The sequence below is a fragment of the Pongo abelii genome, chromosome 14, assembly GCF_028885655.2.
Source record: "Pongo abelii isolate AG06213 chromosome 14, NHGRI_mPonAbe1-v2.0_pri, whole genome shotgun sequence".
NCBI classification, from domain to species: Eukaryota; Metazoa; Chordata; class Mammalia; order Primates; family Hominidae; genus Pongo; species Pongo abelii.
The window spans coordinates 41,635,403-41,644,061 of NC_071999.2; the positions used below are offsets into that span (position 1 = coordinate 41,635,403).

Sequence of the window (8,659 nt, forward strand, 5' to 3'; positions counted from 1 at the left end):
GAAAGAGTAACTCTACGGGAAAAAAATCTGCCAAACACTACCTCAGCCAGGTGATCAAGGCTAACATCAACAGTGATAAGTCATGTTGACAGTGTGTACCCTGGATATGATGTAAAGAAAATGGCACTTTACCTCTGAGATTTTTCTCCCAAAACCTAGAAGTCCAGTCTAATCATGAGAAAAACATCAGATGAATTCCAATTGAGGGACATTCTACAAAATACTTGGCCAGTATTCCTCAAAACTGTAAAGGTCATTAAAAGCAAGAAAGTCTGAGAAAGTGTCACAGCCGAGAGTAGAATATAAGGAGATATGAGTGCAGTATTCTGAATAGGACACTAGCATAGAAAAAATATATTAGGTAAAAAATAAGAGAAATAATATGGCCCTTAGTTAATAATACCATCATTATTGAAACATTAATTGCTTTTTTAATTATGACAAATATACCATAATATTTTAAGATATTACTAATCGGGGAAGCTAAGTGTGCAGTAGATGGGAATTCTATCTTTGTCAATCTTTGTAATCTATCATTGTTCTAAAATTTTAAAATTAAATTTAAAAAATAGTCCTAAGGATAAGTATCTTGAATAAATAAAGTAAAACAAAAATTGTTCAGGTATGTTTTTTAACATGTTGTTTTTAATTTTCAGCATTTTCTGATGATATCCTCTTTGCTTTGCCTTCACAGGACTCTACTTTCAGAGCAGTAGTTTCCTTGGTAACAGACCAAAGATAAGAGTCAAAATAATTAAACAAAAAAGATTATTATTCTTTCCATATCATTCTATACCGTATCTGACTCCAGAACATTCCAACATGGGAAAGATACACTGTTTATAAGACCAAATACATAGAAGACAGGAAAACCAGGAAAGTCCTAAGTGTTTCAATTAATTATTAAGAACATTTTCCTAAAACTAATACTTTGGCACATCACTTCATTTGGCACTCTGAAGGTTTTACAGCCCAGTTGCATACACGATAGTAAGACTCAGGATGGGTGAGGTATGTGTCTTTCTCATGCAGAGTAGATGAAGGGGCTCCATACACACCTGTGAGTTCTCAGGTGGATCTACTTAAGAAAAAGAATCCATATGATTGAGAGTTTCCTTAAAAGTCTCTTTGCACAAGTCCTCACTTGGGAAGTCTTCCTGTACCTGATGGGCACCTAGTTTGCAGACCACTGGAGTGATGAATTATGGTGTCTAAGCTGAACAAGAAGGGAAGTGAGAACAGAGGGGGATGACTGACTGAGAAAAGCAGTGGGCACTTGTTTGGAGGGTCCCGTGAAGGTGGAGACATACCTGGAGAAGTAGGAAAAGAAAAGAGGGAACAAGAGCAAGAAGAAGGGAAATGAGATTTCTTTAAAAAGAAATGGAAAAAAAAGCACAAGAAAAGGCAAGACTGGAGTGTGCGTGCTGTTGCGGGCAGGACAGTACCAGGACCAGCAGCATTTTCAGGCAGGCCTGTCTTCTCACGCATCTTCATGGCAACCGCCACTGCCTGTGCAAATCTGTCTTCTTCTCAACCGTGTCTCACAAACCCAGAACAGTCCTGGCACAAGGGAGGTGCACAATAAATATTTGTCAAATACATGAAAGTATTTATGACATTTAAACTGCAAACACTGTTCAGGGAAAATTTTCTCTACCTACCTGCCTGCGTATCAAAGCAAGAAGTAGAAATCCTATTGCTACTGGCTCTGTTTTTATGGCACCATTTCCCAAAACACTTTCATTACAGGTACTTTGCATGGAAATATCTCCTTGAGCTCCTTTGAAAACATTTTTAACATATGAAAAAAATAGTTCAATATGCAACAGTAAGTCTGTTGAGTCTGCTGTTCTTTCCTGTCTCCCTCCTGCAGTGTCTGTGGAAGTGTTATGCTTTCTTATTCTACACACATAATACTCTGCTAATATTTACGGTACTGAAAGAATCAGGATCCATTTCTGTTTTCTTGTTTCATTGACTTGAGAGCACATTTGCTCAAGATGCACATTTTCCCAGGCTACCAATTGTTAATTCATTTTCACCTGAGTGTCCGGGGAGCAGCTGTCCGCACTCCAACTGTCCACTTGACAGTCAGTGCCATTCACATACCACACTTCTGATGAGGATCCTTTTGAGTAAAATTGCAAAATAAGGCAAAGAATATAGCAGATGAGTTTGGCTCAGAACTATCTCAATAACAATCTTCTATTTTCTTCAAGATCATCAATACTAGTATGGTTAAATTACATTGCTGGGTTTTTAACTCTTTTTCCACAAAAGAAAGCATATTTTAGTCATGCTGAAAGCTGTAAGCAGACTTTCCCAGTATATTTGAGGGTTAAGCTGAGGAAAGGGTGACAACGCTCTTGCCAGACAATGGAAGTTCCCAGTGCCAGACATTTTGGGCTCCAGCATCTCAAACCTATTTAGCCCTTCTCCACTCCACTCCATATTTCTTATTAATTCCTTCAAAGTTAGTTTTCTGTCCTAACACCCCAAGTTGCCCTTTTGCTGTTATTAAATTATAAACCACATCAAGGAAAACTGATCTTTGAGAATTATCTAAGTGGCACATTATGAACTGCAAAGCTCCCACAGAGCAATTTAAAATGATGAATATCCTTTTCAAACATCCTCTTCAAAATTGCACATGGACCCGAGCCAGTCACAAGACAGAGCTGTGGAGGATGCATGAAGCTCCCCGTCTGCTCTTCACGTTGCTCATCATTGATTTATAACCCGCAGTGCGTCATCTGGCCACACGGACATTGCTGGGGCTCGTACCCCATGAAAAGATGCATCCGTGGCATTAACGTTTTTCTCCTACCTGCACCCTGATGTGACTCACTGCTATTCCAAGAGCATTTCCACCCACTATTCTGAAAAGGAAAAACAAAAAAACAAAACAAAACAAGAAACCTGTGGTATATTTTAGACTTTGAAGAAATAAAGCTCTTTAGAGATAACTTGACTTCTGCTTTCTTTAAAGCAGCTTTAATATGTCTTCTCTCCCTTCAAATACAGCAGCATGAGTAAATCCACTCCTTCCTGCTTCAAGTCTCATAAACAGAATCACTCTTTTTTTCATGAAGTGTGTACCATTCACTGCCTGGGTGAGACATACAGATATTTCCTTTCAAACAAGCCATGAGAGGGCACTGTACGTTGCAGGAGATAAAAATGAAGCCCACAGGCTGGACGCAGCAGCTCAGGCATGTAATCCCAGCACTTTGGGAGGCCAAATTGGGATGACTGCTTGAGCCCAGGAGTTTGAGACCAGCCTGGGCAACATAGTGAGACCCTCTCTTTACCAAAAATTAAAAAATTAGCCATGTATGGTGTGTATGCCTGCAGTCCCAACATCTAGGGAGGCTGAGGCAAGAGGATTGCCTGAGCCCAGGAGGTTGAGGCTGCAGTGACCTATGATCACTCCACTGCACTCCAGCCTAGGCCATAAAACAAGATCCTGTCTCAAAAACAAAACAAAACAAAACAACAACAACAACAGGAAGGCTGCAGATTCCTATAAGTAACCTAAAGGCACAACTAATGCTGGTGTAACTTCTGAGCAGAACCTCCAATGGGGCAGGTGTGATGCCTGTCTTCCTCGGCCCACTTTAGCCTGGTCCCATCTCCTGGAGGAGCAGAAGGGTAAAGGAAATCGTGCAAATTCTCACTCTGCAGCTGGCGCAAGGCAGGCTGGGATGGGGCTGTTTGGTGCTGCTGTCTACCTCATTAGAACAGCCACTATGCTGGCCCCGCTGCTCCCCAGCCCTCTTCACACAGGGCAGCCCTCCAGGACCTTCCTTTTTGGAAAAGGTCCATAACACATTCCCTTAGAATATCCTGGGACCTCTCATTGCCATTTTGCATGATCTGCTCTCCACTCTCCCCCTGCCCAGTGTCCAATTCTTCTGCCCTCTAATCGGCTCATTCCCTAAGATCAGACTTCTGAGAGTTCGCATTTGAGGGTAAACTCATACAATCTGCTTGGGTGCTAATGGCTAGTGCACAGAGAAACACCCCTGGCTCTTCTTTCCCTTCAGGGAATAGAGCACATCTTAAACAGAGGCCTCTTATAAAACATTAATTTTCCAGCCCAGAGGAGGAGGTCTCCTGCTGGGAATTTCAAGTAAGATAAGAAGAGAAAGGGACATCTTGGAAAAGGCGGATCAGCGACTTTTGAGTGACTCTGTTTGACAGCTATTTACTGGGTCCTAGTCAAAACATCACTGCAATCCTTGGAATCTTTTGGTCACACACACACAAAAAATAGATTTTTGCCAGGTTACCTCAGATAATAGGGGAGCTATGGTAAGGATACACATCAAAATAAGAGCAACTAGAATTTCAGGGGAACACATGAGTAGCCAGGGTTATTCAACTTTATAGAAACTGAAATGTAGTTTAGAAATTGGAAAAGAGTTCAGGATTCAAGGCAGATCTAGTGAATATGTTAGCACAGAGTCCCCTGAAAAGAGGGGTTCATTCATTCCCTTGCCTTCATGTTCCTCTTGGCTTCAACTTGCCTGCCGCTATCAGCCAACCACCACTCCTTCTCCTCTGCATGTATTTTGATTTCTGCTAGCTCATAACTTCTGCTTATTCATAACTTCTGCTTACTCATAATTTTAACCTACACATCTCTTCTCCTTTCTCTTGGTTTCTGGGTGTACGTTTCTTGCTTCTGTTATGGATTCGAATTGACCCATTCTAATATTCCAGTTCAAATGCCCTAGATGGAGAAGTTACCTGGATCAGTTACTTAGCATTCTTCTTGTTGAAGTACAGCCTTTATATCAGGCCTCAGCCAAAGTATTCTTTGTTGTGAGCAATAAAAACTGTTTTGGCTGGTTTAAACAACAAAAAAAAGGAATTTATTGAAAGGATTGAAGAGATGCTCAGAAAATGAACAGAGTTATTTTCTCAGAGTTCCTTTATAGAACACAGGTCTCTGATATTGTGGCTAATGGAATAAGAGGCTTGCTTGAAAGAAAAGAGAGTGAGCATGAGAGAGAAGATAAAGTTTGGAAAGGCAACGTCAAAAGGAAGCTGAGATGAAGGAATAAAGGAAAGTGAGAGACAAATTAGTCCAGGCAGTAACCACAGTAGAACATCTAAAAAGTTTCCAGATAACCTAGAAGAAAATTAGTAAAAGTACTTCTGAATGTTGCTTTCAGAGCATGGCTGCAAGGAAGGAAAGATGGAGCTAGTATTTTTGAGCACTTACCAGATAGCAGACAACTGTTTGGAACTTTTGTGTGTGCGTGTGTGTGTGTGCACACGTGCACACGCATGCACATGTATTTAGCATTCAACAACCATTTAACAAAGCAGACACTATTTTCATTTTATAGATCAGGAAAATGAGGCTGAGAGGTTAAGTGACTGGCTTAATTCACACAGAGAGTAAATGATAGCATCAGACTGTAATGACTCTCCATCTGATTCCAAATTCCACACCATTTTTTCACAACCCATTTCTCCCTGAATAAGACTGAAGGGGACGAGAATAATCATTGTGTTGCCTAAAAGTTACGTCTCCAAACCTTTCCTGTAAATTCCCAGGGCTTTCAGTGGTACCTGTCCTACCTATGAAGACATCCTATGTAAGTAAATTTGTCAAGTAAAATGTTCTAGATATCTTATATGTGAAATTTTTTAAAATAAAGAGAATAAAAGCTTTGTTTCCCATATCAAGTTAGCTTCCCAAATTCTTCACTGTACTTGGAGGCTGATATTGTTTGACTGCGTCCCCAGCCAGATCTGACCTTGAATTGTAATAATCCCCACGTGTCAAGGCCAAGTGGAGATAATTCAATCATGAAGGTGGTTTCCCCTATACTGTTCTCTGGTAGTGAGTAAGTTTCATAAGATCTGATGGTTTTATAAATGGGAGTTCCCCTGCACAAGCTCTCTCTTGCTTGCCACCATGTAAGACGTGACTTTGCACCTCCTTGCCTTCCACCATGATTATGAGGCTTCCCCAGCCATGTGGAACTGTGAGTCAATTAAGCCTCTTTCCTTTATAAATTACCAAGTCTTGGGTATGTCTTTATTAGCAGCATGAGCACAGACTAATACAGAGGCAATAAAGGAGTTTTGTACCAGATCAAACAGAGGATGTTATCAAGGCACCCTACCCTAAGCCAAAAAGATAAGGAGAAAGAAGAATTACAGAACCACTGAGTTTACAAAGTAAGACCACAAAACACATTTACATGTTTTCCCTGTGTCATATTTAAGTGGCCAGTATTTTTTTTTTTTTTTTGAGAATTGCAAAGTGGCCCTGTTGACTTTGGCAGCTACCCAAAAGCCTAAAATCACTAGAATTTACCCAATGTCACCCTGAGGAGGTAGGACACCCTCACACAAAAGCAGAGGGGTTGGACAATCACTGATACTAACTGTAGTAGGTTGAATTGTGCCTCCCCCAAAATATACGTACATCTAGAACCTGTCAATGTGAACTTATTTGGAAAAAACAGTCTTTGCAGATGTAATTTAATTGAGAATCTCAAGATAAGATCATTCTGGATTATGGTGGGCCCTAAATCCAATGAAAGTGTCCTTAGAAAAGAAGAGAAAAAGAAACACATCAGGGAGATGATTTGAAATCAGAAACAGAGACTGCAGCAATGCATCTACCTACAAGCCAAGGAACACCAAAGATTTCTGAATGCTGAGAAAAAGGCATGCCCAGTAGTCCCCCTTTTATCTGAGATTTCACTTTCCACAGTTTCAGGTAACAGGTCTGTGATCTGAAAATATTCAACGGAAAATCCCAGAAATAAACAATTCATAAATTTTAAGTCGCTACCATTCTGAGTAGCGTAATGAAATCTCACACTGTCCTGCTTCATCCTGCTTGAAATATGAATCATCTTTGTCCAGTATGGATACTTCCTGTGGATATAATGGTGTATACACAGTGTCTAAGCTCCCCACCCATTAGCCACTTAGTAGCCATCTTGGTTATCAAATTGACTGTCATGGAATCACACTGTTGGTCTTCAAGAAAAGTTTACTTGACTTTGTAATGGCCTCAAAATACAAGAGTAGTGATACTGGCAAGTCAGGTATGCCAAAGAAAAACTGTAAAGTGCTTCCTTTGAGTGAAAAGGTGAAAGTTCTTAATAAGGAAAGAAAAAACACACAGGCTGAGGTTGCTTAGATCTACAATAAGAAAGAATCTTCTATTCGTGAAACTGTGAAGAAGGGAAAAGAAAGTTGTGCAGTTTTGCTGTCACACTTCAAACTGCAAAAGTTACAGCCACAGCATGGGATAAGAGCTTAGTTAAGATGAAAAGGGCATTAAGCTTGCGGGTGGAAGACATGAACAGAAATGTGTTCTGATGAACAGATCTGGGTTCACTACTATCTGTGGTTCTAGGCATCTATTGGGGACCTTGGAACACATCCCCCATGAACAAGGCGGGGACTTCTGTACTGGATTCTCTTAGAGCTTCCAGAAGGAATCAACCAAAAATTTCATTTCTGGACTCCAGATCTGAGAGAGAATACATTTCCGTTGTTTCAAGCCACCCAGTTTCTGGTAATTTGTTACCTCCAGGAAACTATGGGAACTAAGAAACTAGGAAACTTAGGAACTAAACTAGGAAACTAAGTTTAGGAAATGTCAAGAAAAGCCTTATAAAGCACTTAGTAAAATTTACTAAGTGTATAATGGAGCAGACTGTAGATGGATGTAAGGTAACTCATGAGAGTGGCACATGAACAGGTGAAATTCAGGAAGCCAATCCAAGTGTGCCCGGAGGGAAGTGGTTCTCTGAATCCGCCCTCTTATAAAATAGACACTGAGGGAAAGAAAGCTTACCTTACCCTGTCACCAAAGGTAAGACAAGGAAAAGAAAACTGCTATACCAGTCTAAATAAAAAGACTGCCCAGCAATCAACAGTTCTTTTCCCCTCTCTGACAACTGCAGGATGTTGGCAGGGTTTCTTAATGAACAGACTGTATTAGAATCATGTAGAGTATGGGCCGGGCACGGTGGCTGATGCCTATAATCCCAGCATTTTGGGAGGCCAAGGCATGCCAATCACCTTAGGTCAGGAGTTCAAGACCAGCCTGGCCAATATTGAGAAACCCCGTTTCTTCTAAAAATACAAAAATTAGCTGGGTGTGATGGTGGGCACCTGTAATCCCAACTACTTGGGAGGCTGAGGCAGGAGAATTGCTTGAACCAGGGAGGTGGAGATTAGAGTGAGCCGAGATCACACCACTGCACTCCAGCCTGGGCGACAGAGCAAGACTCCTCACAGAAGGATCATATCAGGCACAGAAGGATCCACATAGAAAAGATTCACACCCACCCACAATTGCCCTGGAGAAGGAAGGGGAGAGACAAAACAAACAAACAAACAAACATGTAGAGTATGAATGAACCAGACAATAGGGTTGGGGCCTAGGAATCTTATGCACAAAGAAATTTTGAGGACCACTGTTTTGAAGGTCAACAGTTCTAATTGCCCCCTCATACACCTTAGTGTTTCACAAAGTGAGTTGTGAGAACAACCAGTGATATTCAGAATGATTTTAGCATGGAAGACTTATGCCTTTATTTCATTGTGCATTAAAATATTAAATACAACTGGTATCTCACAAACCAATAATTTCATAGATATTATTGCTTACGAT

General features: G+C 40.7%; 1 long non-coding RNA gene across 3 annotated transcripts in view; it reads right to left on the minus strand.

Moving 5' to 3' along the window:
* Window positions 1-633: 633 nt before the first annotated feature.
* Window positions 634-8,659, minus strand: part of LOC129049490 (uncharacterized) — a 38,419-nt gene continuing 30,393 nt past the window's right edge. For 2 of the 3 annotated variants that reach the window (XR_008512610.2, XR_008512609.2), the window contains 3 exons: window positions 1,662-1,780; window positions 1,446-1,560; window positions 1,053-1,310 (listed from right to left, as the gene is read on the minus strand). This is a non-coding gene — a long non-coding RNA (uncharacterized LOC129049490). Of the gene's footprint in view, window positions 721-1,052; window positions 1,561-1,661; window positions 1,781-8,659 lie in introns of those variants that run through there. The other variant, XR_010136676.1, reaches the window with a different exon arrangement.